This window comes from Ambystoma mexicanum, chromosome 6p, assembly GCF_040938575.1.
Source record: "Ambystoma mexicanum isolate Mex_15411 chromosome 6p, UKY_AmexF1_1, whole genome shotgun sequence".
In the NCBI taxonomy this organism is placed as follows: Eukaryota; Metazoa; Chordata; class Amphibia; order Caudata; family Ambystomatidae; genus Ambystoma; species Ambystoma mexicanum.
Window position 1 is genome coordinate 100,287,296 of NC_090935.1, and position 16,488 is coordinate 100,303,783.

A 16,488-nucleotide genomic window follows, 5' to 3' on the forward strand; every position below is an offset into this window, starting at 1 on the left:
TGACCGCCCGACCCGTAATGAGGCCCTATGGGCCTCATTACACGGAAGGCGGTAAACCATGGTGCTATTAGCATCATGGTTGCCGCTGGTACCATACCGGTACCACCATGGAGAAAAGGGGAATTACCACCCCATTCCAAGATTGGCGGGGCGCAAATTCCCCCTTTCTCCATGGCCCTTCCCCATTCCCATTTTTGCCCCATAGGGCATAATGGGAATGGGGAAGGAGATAATTACGGTACCGCAAATTGCGGTACTGTAATTAGCACCAAGATCCCTTTGCGGGACCCAACTTTAACGGCTGGTCTACACCAGGCGTTAAGGTCGGGTCCCGAAAAGGGACGTCGTAGTAAGGCGGTAAGGGTTAACGGTCACCGGTACCCTTACCGGTGACCGTTAACCCTTACCGCCTTCCGTGTAATGAGGCCCTATGTCTTTCTGGAGCTGACGCCTGCCGGGTGTTGCACTGGGCATGTTGGACTCTGTGATGGAGAGCGGCGGCGTCTACCAAGCAAACTTATATTGGAAAAAAGGCCCCAATGAGCCATGAATGAGAGACAGCTATCCTAGATTATCGGTCAAAAAGTTGTGCATGTTCGCACGGAAAATAGTAAAAATTCAAGAGGATTGCAAAGAAATCTCTAGTCAAAAGAGTTGTACTGCATTGACGGCACTGTGCTATATGTTTGCTCTTCTGGACAAGCCCTATTTGGAATCTACCAAGGAGCAGGTCAGGTCACTATTGATCGAGGGACCTTTCTCAAGTTCATTGCCTATTACTTAACATCTTAGCTGAGCGGGTGCCTGCCGTGGCCACTATCTACTGGTAAGACCCTTCTGGGCCTCTTAATTGTTTTGCCTCGTGTTTGCTGCTCCTTGTTTGCCGTTGTGCCCCTCTCCCCTCCATGTGTTCCCGGTTCCCTCTTCCTTGTTCCCCTCCCTCTGGACTCTTAGCCTGACCACCACCCCCCCGCATCCCACGCCCCCGATTGGCCTCTTGTCTTCACCTTGATCCTCCCAGGGCAACCCTCTGCCCGGCAGCCCCTACGGATAAGGGCCCATAGGCAAACGGTGACTCCGACAGTGGCGGCTCCTGGCTGTGTCTGCAGGTGTCCGCAGGGGACGCCTGTTGCCTTTGTTCACCTTGCTCACTGGTCCATGCTGCCCTGCCTGCCGGCTCCCCCTACAGACCCACAAACTTAGTTGTCCTCCTGTCTATTCATTGCAGCACTTCAATTCAATTTCATATTATGCACTGTCTCAGTATTTAAAATTGCTTGTGAAACCTAGGCCTTTCTCCCGCTTTTCAGGATTCTCAAACTTTGGTGTGTTCGCCTGGTATAACATGCACTGTCTCAATATTTAAAATTGCTTGTGAAACCTAGGCCTATCTCCCTCCTTCGGGATTCTCAAACTAGGTGTGTTCGCCTGGTCTCAGTATTTAAAATTGCTTGTGAAACCCAGACCTTTCTCCCTCCTTTCAGGATTCTCTAACTTAGTTGTGTCTTCTCTCCTGTCATAACTGTGCATTTTGTTAACTCTAAGCCTGATTGTCTTCATCGTGTCCTATTGCACAATCTGCCTGCCTCTCGCTCCTTGTCTGCCTATTCTTTGATATTGTCCTCCTCCAGTACCTCTTTCTTCTCCCACCTACTCTATGGTGCTCTCTATCTCTCCTATCTTCTCCAACTGCTTTTCTATCGACTATCCTGCTCTCCTCACTAAGGGCCTCATCACGAGTTTATATTAGCCCTACCGCCAAACCCCCCGGCGCTATTAGCGCCGGAACACAGGTTTGGCGGAACGGTTAGTGCCCATTCCCCATTTGGCCCACTCGGAAATTCCTCATTCCCCATTAGGCCCAATGGGGAAAATTGGCGCTCTTAGCGTCGGCGGATTTCCCGCTGGCGGTAATAGCGCCAAAAATCAGCAAATTTGCTGCAGATTTTCCCCAGCTAAGAGCTGGGGCAAATCCACCAAGGCCATGATCTGGCGGACCCTTAAATGCGGCGGTAATAGTGCTACCGCCGCATTTAAGGGTTACCGTCAGCCTTGTGATGAGGCCCTAAGTCTGGTAGGAAGAAGTTTAAAAAGGACATCCTGGTCTCCAACCCAGGCCTCCCTATCGCTGCCACCTACACCAGTGCCTCTGCTAAGGAAGCTCTCACCGACATCCTCTTTGTCGTTCCTTCGCCAGACCTATGGACTCTTTATATGCTCTCTGTGCTCTCTCCCTTCTCCTCTTCTCTCATTAATGGAAGCACATGCTGGGACGTCCTCCTGGCCTCCTTCCATTCCTCTAAGGTCATCATTAATGTCTACTTGAACAGGACCGTTGGTGCAAGGTCCTCAGGCCAACCTTCACCTCTTTGACAGACGCCTCCTGCGCCTCATAAATTTCCTCTCCTCTCCTGCTGTCCCCTTTCTCCCCCTTTCCGAGGCTCCCGTGCCTCCCCCTTCTGCCTCCTCATTGGCTACCTTGCCCTCTCCTCCTTCCTCTTATGCCCCCTCTTGGGCACCCTCTTCACCTCCAAAGGGCGTACCTCTGATCTGTAACCCTCCCCGGAAGTCCTTCAAGGATGGCAACCTTCTCCATATTGCCACACTTAACTCCCGCTCTGCTGTCAAACACTCCTCTGATATCTGCTGCCATCTAGAAGAACTCGACCTCAATGTCTGCGGTCTCACCGAGACATGGTTCAAGGCCAGCTCTGTCACTAGCTTTGACACACTCCTACCTGACTGCTACAAGATCTTCTCTGCGCCCAGGTCCAACCGCTCTGGAGGGGGTGTTGCCCTGATCTTCCCTGAGTGGTCTCCTGCCTCTGTCATTCCTATGCAGTCCTATTCCTCTTTTGAATGCCTCGTCTGCAGGCTCTCTCTCTCGCCTAGCCATTCCCTTACAGTGGCTACTATCTATCGGCCACCTGGTCAGATCTCCTCCTTCCTCTCTGAGTGGGATACCCTCTCCTCCTCACTCCTGTCATCGACCACTCAACTCCTCCTTCTCCGAGATTTCAACATTCACCTTGATACCTCCTGTCCTTCCTCTGTACTCTTTCGCGACCTCTGCGACTCTCTCTCACTCACTATTCTCCCATCTGGCCTGACTCACTCTGCAGGGCATACTCTGGATTTCCTGATATCCTCAGACCTTCCCCTCTCTGATCCTCTCTCCACGCCTCTCTCCTGGAGTAATCTCCTATCCTCCCACCTCACACACCCTACCCCTCAGGCCAAGCCACCTCTATCCCTGCCACATACCTTCTCGGTCATCTGACCCATGAAGCACGTGTCAGTTAAGGCTTTTACCAGCACCTTCTCACCCCTCCTCCCCCTTTGGCTGACTCCCATCCTGACACAGCCCTCTCTATGCTCCACTCCGCCATCTCTGATACTCTTGATACCCTTGCCCCTGTCATGAGAATCCGCCTGAAGCCCAAAGCCAAAGCCTGGTACGACTCCGACCTTGTCACCCTAAAACGTAATTGTAGGGTGGCAGAGAGGAAATGGCATGCTTCATGTGCATCCTCTGCCAAACTGGCCTTCTGCCTGGTGCAAAGGCAATACCGGCTCTCTGTCCAAACCAAGAAGAGAGCTCATATCCAAGCCCGCATCTCTGCGGCATCTAACAACTCGGCTGAACTCTTTACAATCTGCAAGGAACTGGCCAATCCTGCCGCAGTCTCTACTTCCCCTGTCCCTTCCCAGGCCCTCTGCACTGCACTGCCCTCTCATTTCATCTCTAAGAAGTCACACTACCAGTTGCACCTCCTCAGAAGTATTCTTCCTTTCCTCTCCTTCCACCAGAAGCTCACCGTCTCCAGTGCCCTGGTTCTCTCTAGGCTGGACTATTGTAACAGCCTCTATCTTAATCTGCCTGCCTCTACTCTCCGCCCTCTTTAATTTATCCAGAACAGGACTGCGAGACTTGTCCTTGGCCTCAAGCCCAGGGATCATATCTCTCCAGGACTGGAATCCCTACACTGGCTCCTAGTGGCTGTGAGGATTAAGTTCAAAACCCTCTGCATTGTCCACAAGGCCTTCTGGGGGCTGGGGCCGCAATACCTTCAACTCTCTCTTCCCAAATATCTTCCTTCTCGCGTTCTTCGCTCATCCGCCTCCAACTCCCTCAGGGTCAGTCGCTTATCCAAGCAACGGGTTGGTGGTAGATCTCTCTCTTCAGCAGGGGCCTCCCTCTGGAACAGCCTTCCTGCCTCTCTGAAACTTGAGGAGAACCATCTCCGGTTCCAGAAGCACCTCAAAACCTTCCTCTTTGCCTCCGCTTTCTCTCCCTCTCTCCCCTGCTGAATTCCTGGCTGAAACTGCACTGGTCACCTGGCCACCCTCTCTGATCTTGGGCCCAGGCCCTGCCACCTGCACACCTGCACTGCCTCCCTGGCAACCCCCTGGACTGTTTTCTGCATCCCTTCTGTCCCCCTACCAGCACTTATGTCTGCACTTACCCTGCACTTGCCACCAGCTGGCCGTTTCATTATCTTATTTATTCTACTATCCTTGCACTGCACTTTCCCCTCTCCCCTCCCCCACGGACTTTCCCTCTCCCTCCTTCCCTGCACTTGCACGATTTGAATGACACCTGGCCTAGTAGGATCGTTGTCTGTCCTCCTTTTGTTCCCCCTCCCTTGCCTCGTCGCGCCTTGAAACACTTGTGTATAGGTGCGTTATAAATGCCATATCATATCATATCATTATCAAGAGCGAATATGCATAGATGACAGGTGTGTGAGGGACAGTTACCAAGAATAAGTCATGAATAGCAAAACAAATTCCTCTTCCTTTCTCTACGCCTCGTTTTCACTGTGTCTTTCTCCTGTTCTTTACTTTTCTTTCTCTTTCATTTCTCCTTCCTATCACAAATGGGTCTGCTTCTTTTGCAAGCAAACATGTGGGCCTCATCACGAGTTGGGCTGTATTTCCGGCTGTAATACCGCTGACTGTAATAGCCTTAGCACCGACCGGCCCGGTGGTATTACCACTGGACCATGTAAACCTTAACAGCCAATTTAGTGCGCAGCTCGGGATAGGGCCAGCCCTTAAATGCGGCGGTAATACCGTTACCACTGCATTTAAGGGCTACAGCCCAACTCGTGATGAGGCCCACACACACGTATTTTCTCCCTGGCTCTACTTCTCTCAATTTCTCTCTCCCTCGTTGCGTGTCACTACGGTGCCCTAACGGAACTATGTACCAAAAAACACTGCAGGAGTACGCGGGCAAGCATCGAACAACCTTTATTCTGAGGAACTGGGGACGTTTAACTTCTGTATCAATATATGGCGGAGAAAACTGAAGAACATACGATGTGACACCACAAGTCATCAAATGATTGTAGTTTTGCTGAGATGACAGAGCCAGCACTAATAATGAAAAAAGATGGCAACATAAAAAGGAATCTACAGTGTGTGAAGCTCTAGGATGCAGGCCAATCAAGGAAACAGTCAATTTAAAGAAATATTTATGTATAGATAGTTGTGGGTGACCCCTGATAAACGATTACCCCCGAAAACTATTATTCGATACTGTTGGGGATATTAGGACATGGAGGACAAAAGCGTCCTGATGAAGACCCTCAAAGTTGTTTAGCTGGGGTGAAACGTACATGTCGACGCAGGTTGGAAAGGTGTATGATTTAAAGACGAAGTTATTGAGGCTTGATGAGAACATGTATAATTGGACAATGTTTGTAATGTTTATAAGGAAAGTGATTTTTCTGGGCACTCAAGAGGATTTTTTGTTTAGGCACAGCACGTGCCCTTTACCTGCACCTCTTGTCTGTCCCAGTGTCCTGTATTAAGAAGATGATTATTTGAGTAAAGATGTTTTTTGGTTATGTCAATAAAACAGAATACGCCAAATATTGACTATAACCGAAGACACCAAATATTTTGTTTGAGGGGCTGACGAGAAGTCCTAATTTACAAAGCACACTTTTGTAAGTCAGTAGGTCTTATTCTGAGTCAGTGGGTCCAGAGGGCGTGCATGCGCACTGCTGTTATTCTGAGGCAGGGGGTTCGGAGGGCGTGCATGCGCACTGCTGTTATTCTGAGTCAGTGGGTCCGGAGGGCGTGCATGCGCACTGCTGTTATTCTGAGGCAGGGGGTTCGGAGGGCGTGCATGCGCACTGCTGTTATTCTGAGTCAGTGGGTCCGGAGGGCGTGCATGCGCACTGCTGTTATTCTGAGGCAGGGGGTTCGGAGGGCGTGCATGCGCACTGCTGTTATTCTGAGTCAGTGGGTCCAGAGGGCGTGCATGCGCACTGCTGTTATTCTGAGGCAGGGGGTTCGGAGGGCGTGCATGCGCACTGCTGTTATTCTGAGTCAGTAGGTCTGGGGGTATGCGGGCATGCATGCGCACTGCTGTTATTCTGAGTCAGTGGGTCCGGAGGGCGTGCATGCGCACTGCTGTTATTCTAAGTCGGTAGGTCGGGGGGTATGCTGGCATGCATGCGCACTGCTGTTATTGTAAGTCAGTAGGTCTGGGGGTATGCGGGCATGCATGCGCACTGCTGTTATTCCGAGGCAGGGGGTTCGGAGGGCGTGCATGCGCACTGCTGTTATTCTGAGTCAGTAGGTCTGGGGGTATGCGGGCATGCATGCGCACTGCTGTTATTCTGAGTCAGTGGGTCCGGAGGGCGTGCATGCGCACTGCTGTTATTCTAAGTCGGTAGGTCGGGGGGTATGCTGGCATGCATGCGTACTGCTGTTATTGTAAGTCAGTAGGTCTGGGGGTATGCGGGCATGCATGTGCACTGCTGTTATTCTGAGTCAGTGGGTCCGGAGGGCGTGCATGCGCACTGCTGTTATTCTAAGTCGGTAGGTCGGGGGGTATGCTGGCATGCATGCGCACTGCTGTTATTGTAAGTCAGTAGGTCTGGGGGTATGCGGGCATGCATGCGCACTGCTGTTATTCTGAGTCAGTGGGTCCAGAGGGCGTGCATGCGCACTGCTGTTATTCTGAGTCAGTGGGTCCAGAGGGCGTGCATGCGCACTGCTGTTATTCTGAGGCAGGGCGTTCGGAGGGCGTGCATGCGCACTGCTGTTATTCTGAGTCAGTGGGTCTGGAGGGCGTGCATGCGCACTGCTGTTATTCTGAGGCAGGGGGTTCGGAGGGCGTGCATGCGCACTGCTGTTATTCTGAGTCAGTGGGTCCGGAGGGCGTGCATGCGCACTGCTGTTATTCTGAGTCAGTGGGTCCGGAGGGCGTGCATGCGCACTGCTGTTATTCTGAGTCAGTGGGTCCGGAGGGCGTGCATGCGCACTGCTGTTATTCTGAGTCAGTGGGTCCAGAAGGCGTGCATGCGCACTGCTGTTATTCTGAGTCAGTGGGTCCGGAGGGCGTGCATGCACACTGCTGTTATTCTGAGTCAGTAGATCTGGGGGTATGCGGGTGTGCATACGCACTGCTGTTATTCTGAGTCAGTGGGTCCGGAGGGCGTGCATGCGCACTGCTGTTATTCTGAGTCAGTGGGTCTGCAGGGCATGCATGCGCACTGCTGTTATTCTAAGTCAGTAGGTCTGGGGGTATGCAGGCATGCGGGCATACATGCGCACTGCTGTTATTCTAAGTCAGTAGGTCGGGGGTATGCTGGCATGCATGCGCACTGCTGTTATTCTAAGTCAGTAGGTCGGGGGTATGCTGGCATGCATGCGCACTGCTGTTATTCTAAGTCAGTAGGTCTGGGGGTATGCGGGCATGCATGCGCACTGCTGTTATTCTGAGTCAGTGGGTCCGGCAGGCGTGCATGCGCACTGCTGTTATTCTGAGTCAGTAGGTCTGGGGGTATGCGGGCATGCGGGCATACATGCGCACTGCTGTTATTCTAAGTCAGTAGGTCGGGGGTATGCTGGCATGCATGCGCACTGCTGTTATTCTAAGTCAGTAGGTCTGGGGGTATGCGGGCATGCATGCGCACTGCTGTTATTCTGAGTCAGTGGGTCCGGAGGGCGTGCATGCGCACTGCTGTTATTCTAAGTCGGTAGGTCGGGGGGTATGCTGGCATGCATGCGCACTGCTGTTATTGTAAGTCAGTAGGTCTGGGGGTATGCGGGCATGCATGGGCACTGCTGTTATTCTGAGTCAGTGGGTCCGGAGGGCGTGCATGCGCACTGCTGTTATTCTGAGTCAGTGGGTCCAGAGGGCGTGCATGCGCACTGCTGTTATTCTGAGTCAGTGGGTCCAGAGGGCGTGCATGCGCACTGCTGTTATTCTGAGTCAGTGGGTCCGGAGGGCGTGTATGCGCACTGCTGTTATTCTGAGTCAGTGGGTCCGGAGGGCGTGCATGCGCACTGCTGTTATTCTGAGTCAGTGGGTCCCGAAGGCATGCATGCGCACTGCTGTTATTCTGAGTCAGTGGGTCCGGAGGGCGTGCATGCGCACTGCAGTTATTCTGAGTCAGTGGGTCCGGAGGGCGTGCATGCGCACTGCTGTTATTCTGAGTCAGTGGGTCCGGAGGGCGTGCATGCGCACTGCAGTTATTCTGAGTCAGTGGGTCCGGAGGGCGTGCATGCGCACTGCTGTTATTCTGAGTCAGTGGGTCCCGAGGGCGTGCCTGCGCACTGCTGTTATTCTGAGTCAGTGGGTCCAGAGGGCCTGCATGCGCACTGCTGTTATTCTGAGGCAGGGGGTTCGGAGGGCGTGCATGCGCACTGCTGTTATTCTGAGTCAGTGGGTCCGGAGGGCGTGCATGCGCACTGCTGTTATTCTGAGGCAGGGGGTTCGGAGGGCGTGCATGCGCACTGCTGTTATTCTGAGTCAGTGGGTCCGGAGGGCGTGCATGCGCACTGCTGTTATTCTGAGTCAGTGGGTCCGGAGGGCGTGCATGCGCACTGCTGTTATTCTGAGTCAGTGGGTCCGGAGGGCGTGCATGCGCACTGCTGTTATTCTGAGTCAGTGGGTCCAGAAGGCGTGCATGCGCACTGCTGTTATTCTGAGTCAGTGGGTCCGGAGGGCGTGCATGCGCACTGCTGTTATTCTGAGTCAGTAGGTCTGGGGGTATGCGGGTGTGCATACGCACTGCTGTTATTCTGAGTCAGTGGGTCCGGAGGGCGTGCATGCGCACTGCTGTTATTCTGAGTCAGTGGGTCTGGAGGGCATGCATGCGCACTGCTGTTATTCTAAGTCAGTAGGTCTGGGGGTATGCGGGCATGTGGGCATACATGCGCACTGCTGTTATTCTAAGTCAGTAGGTCGGGGGTATGCTGGCATGCATGCGCACTGCTGTTATTCTAAGTCAGTAGGTCGGGGGTATGCTGGCATGCATGCGCACTGCTGTTATTCTAAGTCAGTAGGTCTGGGGGTATGCGGGCATGCATGCGCACTGCTGTTATTCTGAGTCAGTGGGTCCGGCAGGCGTGCATGCGCACTGCTGTTATTCTGAGTCAGTAGGTCTGGGGGTATGCGGGCATGCGGGCATACATGCGCACTGCTGTTATTCTAAGTCAGTAGGTTGGGGGGTATGCTGGCATGCATGCGCACTGCTGTTATTCTAAGTCAGTAGGTCTGGGGATATGCGGGCATGCATGCGCACTGATGTTATTCTGAGTCAGTGGGTCCGGAGGGCGTGCATGCGCACTGCTGTTATTCTAAGTCGGTAGGTCGGGGGGTATGCTGGCATGCATGCGCACTGCTGTTATTGTAAGTCAGTAGGTCTGGGGGTATGCGGGCATGCATGCGCACTGCTGTTATTCTGAGTCAGTGGGTCCGGAGGGCGTGCATGCGCACTGCTGTTATTCTGAGTCAGTGGGTCCAGAGGGCGTGCATGCGCACTGCTGTTATTCTGAGTCAGTGGGTCTGGGGGTATGCAGGCATGCATGCGCACTGCTGTTATTCTGAGTCAGTGGGTCCGGAGGGCGTGCATGCGCACTGCTGTTATTCTAAGTCGGTAGGTCGGGGGGTATGCTGGCATGCATGCGCACTGCTGTTATTGTAAGTCAGTAGGTCTGGGGGTATGCGGGCATGCATGTGCACTGCTGTTATTCTGAGTCAGTGGGTCCGGAGGGCGTGCATGCGCACTGCTGTTATTCTAAGTCGGTAGGTCGGGGGGTATGCTGGCATGCATGCGCACTGCTGTTATTGTAAGTCAGTAGGTCTGGGGGTATGCGGGCATGCATGCGCACTGCTGTTATTCTGAGTCAGTGGGTCCAGAGGGCGTGCATGCGCACTGCTGTTATTCTGAGTCAGTGGGTCCAGAGGGCGTGCATGCGCACTGCTGTTATCCTGAGGCAGGGCGTTCGGAGGGCGTGCATGCGCACTGCTGTTATTCTGAGTCAGTGGGTCTGGAGGGCGTGCATGCGCACTGCTGTTATTCTGAGGCAGGGGGTTCGGAGGGCGTGCATGCGCACTGCTGTTATTCTGAGTCAGTGGGTCCGGAGGGCGTGCATGCGCACTGCTGTTATTCTGAGTCAGTGGGTCCGGAGGGCGTGCATGCGCACTGCTGTTATTCTGAGTCAGTGGGTCCGGAGGGCGTGCATGCGCACTGCTGTTATTCTGAGTCAGTGGGTCCAGAAGGCGTGCATGCGCACTGCTGTTATTCTGAGTCAGTGGGTCCGGAGGGCGTGCATGCGCACTGCTGTTATTCTGAGTCAGTAGATCTGGGGGTATGCGGGTGTGCATACGCACTGCTGTTATTCTGAGTCAGTGGGTCCGGAGGGCGTGCATGCGCACTGCTGTTATTCTGAGTCAGTGGGTCTGCAGGGCATGCATGCGCACTGCTGTTATTCTAAGTCAGTAGGTCTGGGGGTATGCAGGCATGCGGGCATACATGCGCACTGCTGTTATTCTAAGTCAGTAGGTCGGGGGTATGCTGGCATGCATGCGCACTGCTGTTATTCTAAGTCAGTAGGTCGGGGGTATGCTGGCATGCATGCGCACTGCTGTTATTCTAAGTCAGTAGGTCTGGGGGTATGCGGGCATGCATGCGCACTGCTGTTATTCTGAGTCAGTGGGTCCGGCAGGCGTGCATGCGCACTGCTGTTATTCTGAGTCAGTAGGTCTGGGGGTATGCGGGCATGCGGGCATACATGCGCACTGCTGTTATTCTAAGTCAGTAGGTCGGGGGTATGCTGGCATGCATGCGCACTGCTGTTATTCTAAGTCAGTAGGTCTGGGGGTATGCGGGCATGCATGCGCACTGCTGTTATTCTGAGTCAGTGGGTCCGGAGGGCGTGCATGCGCACTGCTGTTATTCTAAGTCGGTAGGTCGGGGGGTATGCTGGCATGCATGCGCACTGCTGTTATTGTAAGTCAGTAGGTCTGGGGGTATGCGGGCATGCATGGGCACTGCTGTTATTCTGAGTCAGTGGGTCCGGAGGGCGTGCATGCGCACTGCTGTTATTCTGAGTCAGTGGGTCCAGAGGGCGTGCATGCGCACTGCTGTTATTCTGAGTCAGTGGGTCCAGAGGGTGTGCATGCGCACTGCTGTTATTCTGAGTCAGTGGGTCCGGAGGGCGTGTATGCGCACTGCTGTTATTCTGAGTCAGTGGGTCCGGAGGGCGTGCATGCGCACTGCTGTTATTCTGAGTCAGTGGGTCCCGAAGGCATGCATGCGCACTGCTGTTATTCTGAGTCAGTGGGTCCGGAGGGCGTGCATGCGCACTGCAGTTATTCTGAGTCAGTGGGTCCGGAGGGCGTGCATGCGCACTGCTGTTATTCTGAGTCAGTGGGTCCGGAGGGCGTGCATGCGCACTGCAGTTATTCTGAGTCAGTGGGTCCGGAGGGCGTGCATGCGCACTGCTGTTATTCTGAGTCAGTGGGTCCCGAGGGCGTGCCTGCGCACTGCTGTTATTCTGAGTCAGTGGGTCCAGAGGGCCTGCATGCGCACTGCTGTTATTCTGAGGCAGGGGGTTCGGAGGGCGTGCATGCGCACTGCTGTTATTCTGAGTCAGTGGGTCCGGAGGGCGTGCATGCGCACTGCTGTTATTCTGAGGCAGGGGGTTCGGAGGACGTGCATGCGCACTGCTGTTATTCTGAGTCAGTGGGTCCGGAGGGCGTGCATGCGCACTGCTGTTATTCTGAGTCAGTGGGTCCGGAGGGCGTGCATGCGCACTGCTGTTATTCTGAGTCAGTGGGTCCGGAGGGCGTGCATGCGCACTGCTGTTATTCTGAGTCAGTGGGTCCAGAAGGCGTGCATGCGCACTGCTGTTATTCTGAGTCAGTGGGTCCGGAGGGCGTGCATGCGCACTGCTGTTATTCTGAGTCAGTAGGTCTGGGGGTATGCGGGTGTGCATACGCACTGCTGTTATTCTGAGTCAGTGGGTCCGGAGGGCGTGCATGCGCACTGCTGTTATTCTGAGTCAGTGGGTCTGGAGGGCATGCATGCGCACTGCTGTTATTCTAAGTCAGTAGGTCTGGGGGTATGCGGGCATGCGGGCATACATGCGCACTGCTGTTATTCTAAGTCAGTAGGTCGGGGGTATGCTGGCATGCATGCGCACTGCTGTTATTCTAAGTCAGTAGGTCGGGGGTATGCTGGCATGCATGCGCACTGCTGTTATTCTAAGTCAGTAGGTCTGGGGGTATGCGGGCATGCATGCGCACTGCTGTTATTCTGAGTCAGTGGGTCCGGCAGGCGTGCATGCGCACTGCTGTTATTCTGAGTCAGTAGGTCTGGGGGTATGCGGGCATGCGGGCATACATGCGCACTGCTGTTATTCTAAGTCAGTAGGTTGGGGGGTATGCTGGCATGCATGCGCACTGCTGTTATTCTAAGTCAGTAGGTCTGGGGGGCGTGCATGCGCACTGCTGTTATTCTAAGTCGGTAGGTCGGGGGGTATGCTGGCATGCATGCGCACTGCTGTTATTGTAAGTCAGTAGGTCTGGGGGTATGCGGGCATGCATGCGCACTGCTGTTATTCTGAGTCAGTGGGTCCGGAGGGCGTGCATGCGCACTGCTGTTATTCTGAGTCAGTGGGTCCAGAGGGCGTGCATGCGCACTGCTGTTATTCTAAGTCGGTAGGTCGGGGGGTATGCTGGCATGCATGCGCACTGCTGTTATTGTAAGTCAGTAGGTCTGGGGGTATGCGGGCATGCATGCGCACTGCTGTTATTCTGAGTCAGTGGGTCCGGAGGGCGTGCATGCGCACTGCTGTTATTCTGAGTCAGTGGGTCCAGAGGGCGTGCATGCGCACTGCTGTTATTCTGAGTCAGTGGGTCCAGAGGGCGTGCATGCGCACTGCTGTTATTCTGAGTCAGTGGGTCCGGAGGGCGTGTATGCGCACTGCTGTTATTCTGAGTCAGTGGGTCCGGAGGGCGTGCATGCGCACTGCTGTTTTTCTGAGTCAGTGGGTCCCGAAGGCATGCATGCGCACTGCTGTTATTCTGAGTCAGTGGCTCCGGAGGGCGTGCATGCGCACTGCAGTTATTCTGAGTAAGTGGGTCCGGAGGGCGTGCATGCGCACTGCTGTTATTCTGAGTCAGTGGGTCCGGAGGGCGTGCATGCGCACTGCAGTTATTCTGAGTCAGTGGGTCCGGAGGGCGTGCATGCGCACTGCTGTTATTCTGAGTCAGTGGGTCCCGAGGGCGTGCATGCGCACTGCTGTTATTCTGAGTCAGTGGGTCCCGAGGGCGTGCATGCGCACTGCTGTTATTCTGAGTCAGTGGGTCCCGAGGGCATGCATGCGCACTGCTGTTATTCTAAGTCAGTAGGTCTGGGGTATGCGGGCATGCGGGCATGCATGCGCACTGCTGTTATTCTAAGTCAGTAGGTCTGGGGGTATGCGGGCATGCATGCGCACTGCTGTTATTCTGAGTCAGTGGGTCCGGAGGGCGTGCATGCCTACTGCTGTTATTCTGAGTCAGTGAGTCCGGAGGGCGTGCATACGCACTGCTGTTATTCTGAGTCAGTGGTTCCGAGGGCGTGCATGCGCACTGCTGTTATTCTGAGACAGTGGGTCCGGAGGGCGTGCATGCGCACTGCTGTTATTCTGAGTCAGTGGGTCTGGAGGGCATGCATGCGCACTGCTGTTATTCTGAGTCAGTGGGTCTGGAGGGCATGCATGCGCACTGCTGTTATTCTAAGTCAGTAGGTCTGGGGGTATGCGGGCATGCGGGCATGCATGCGCACTGCTGTTATTCTAACTCAGTAGGTCTGGGGGTATGCGGGCATGCATGCGCACTGCTGTTATTCTAAGTCAGTAGGTTCGGAGGGCGTGCATGCGCACTGCTGTTATTCAGAGTCAGCATGTGCACTGCTGTTATTCTGAGTCAGCATGCGCACTGCTGTTATTCTGAGTCAGCATGCGCACTGCTGTTATTCTGAGTCAGTGGGTCCGGAGGGCGTGCATGCGCACTGCTGTTATTCTGAGTCAGTGGGTCCGGAGGGCGTGCATGCGCACTGCTGTTATTCTGAGTCAGCATGCGCACTGCTGTTATTCTGAGTCAGCATGCGCACTGCTGTTATTCTGAGTCAGTAGGTTCGGAGGGCGTGCATGCGCACTGCTGTTATTCTGAGTCAGCATGCGCACTGCTGTTATTCTGAGTCAGTAGGTTCGGAGGGCGTGCATGCGCACTGCTGTTATTCTGAGTCAGCGTGCGCGCTGCTGTTATTCTGAGTCAGCGTGCGCGCTGCTGTTATTCTGAGTCAGCGTGCGCGCTGCTGTTATTCTGAGTCAGCGTGCGCACTGCTGTTATTCTGAGTCAGCGTGCGCACTGCTGTTATTCTGAGTCAGCATGCGCACTGCTGTTATTCTGAGTGGGATGCTCGTGAACGCTTCTTCTGCGCGGCAGAGATCCGATACATCTCTGCTGCTCACACCAGTTCAATACATGAGAACTTTGAGGCCATCATACTAGCCTTACAATAAGTAGATACCTACAAAACACAATTGCCAAATATGTATACAGGTGTTGGGTAACGTCACAGAGTAAGTAAGGAAGGCTCAAGAGCAGAGAAGTGGTTGTAGTCGTAAATTGATTCCTCCCATATCCTTCCACCCTGAAATATCATCCACGCGCAGTCTGGGCTTGTGCACTATGTAGCAGTCACCACGTGACACTGTGCGGCTCTGCAGTGACTCGGTCCTGCCACTGGTGGCCCTTGCCCCGGAAGTTCTCTACTCACCCCAGTTATACCCCGTTATTTTCCAAACAGCAGAGGAGAGGCAACAATGTCAAATCAAAAGTTGTAAGGGTTTCATGAACAATTTTGGGAGGACGAGGAATCTGCAGGAGCGATTATCGCATCCACCAGAAAGAATATTAACTGCGTGTTCTTTCTGATGGAGCCGATGATGGCGAAAGCTAAAAGAAGACTTATAACAGCAACACTTGGGGAACTGTTTGTGCCACCCAAGCGTCCTCTCCAGCCACAGTGGGGGTACGCTAATGCTAAGTGGAGGAATGCAGAGATGCCAAACCCCTCTGCCTAGCTGGTGATGCCCAGAAGGGGAACCCCTCTCTGACTAGCAGAAGTAGGACTGATTTGGCCAATGGAAGTACACATTTCATTACTGTACTGCTGAGGCAGAAAAATCTTGTGTGATGAACACATGATCGTGTCCTAGTAAAAAGCATAAACTTGGTGGTTGGAAGCCTTGATGAGAGTATGATGTATGATATGATATGGTATTTATAACGTGCCTGTACACAAGTGCTTCTAGGCGCTGTTGTGAGGGAGAAGGCAGCATTAAGGAAAGGCTTAAGGGGATGAGGCAGGAGGAGGAAGAGGAGGAGCCTCGAGTCAGAAGGGGCAGTTCGTTTAATAAAGAACGAGTTTCGAGTAACACGTCTCATGTCCTCCTTCCACGAGTGAGTGGTCCTCATTGCAGATAACAGGCGCCGGCCACAAGACAAACGATCCTGCCTGCCAGCCAGGCCTTGTGTCATTCGGATTGTGCAAGTGCGACAACGAGAAGTGCAGGGGGAGGGCAGAGGGGGAAAGTGCAGAGGGGAGGGGGAAGTGCGATCGGGGCAACATGACTCTGAGTAAGCGCAGCCAGGGCCAGAGAAGGGCGGCTCTGGGTAGTGCAAGGAGGCAGAGGGGCTGTAGGAATTGCAGTTACAGCCCATAAGTGCCCAGTAGGCCAGGAGGCAGTGCAAGGTTGACTGGTCAGCGAGGAGCCTGGTACCTACCCAGTGAGGCTCAGAGGGAACCAAGCAACCAGTCCGGGCAGCAGACAGGTAGGTTAGCAAGGAAATGAGAGGGAAAGGGCAAAGGAAAAAAGGAAGGTCTTGTGCAGCTCAGGGGTGGACTGGGGACCAAAAGAGGCCCTGGAAATAAAGTTCAAAGAGGCCCCATATGACACATTGTCAGCAAGCCCAATGCTTTTCCTATGAGAAAATGTGCAAATACCACACAAGAGGCCCAGGGTGCAGAGGCCCACTGGGAAATCTCCAGAGTTCCCTATAGGTCAGTCCACCCTTGGTGCAGCTATTGAAATTTCTGTGGTCCAACTCAAGTCTGAGAAGGGCAGAGAGGCCGTTCCAGAGGGAGGCACCTGCAGAAGAGAGAGATCTACCCCTGACTCTCT

At 54.0% G+C, this 16,488-nt stretch overlaps 1 protein-coding gene across 1 annotated transcript in view; it reads right to left on the bottom strand.

Annotated features, from left to right (window-relative positions):
- LOC138510696 (long-chain-fatty-acid--CoA ligase ACSBG2-like) overlaps positions 1-16,488 on the bottom strand; it is a 225,245-nt gene that overhangs the window by 201,927 nt on the left and 6,830 nt on the right. The window lies entirely within an intron of this gene.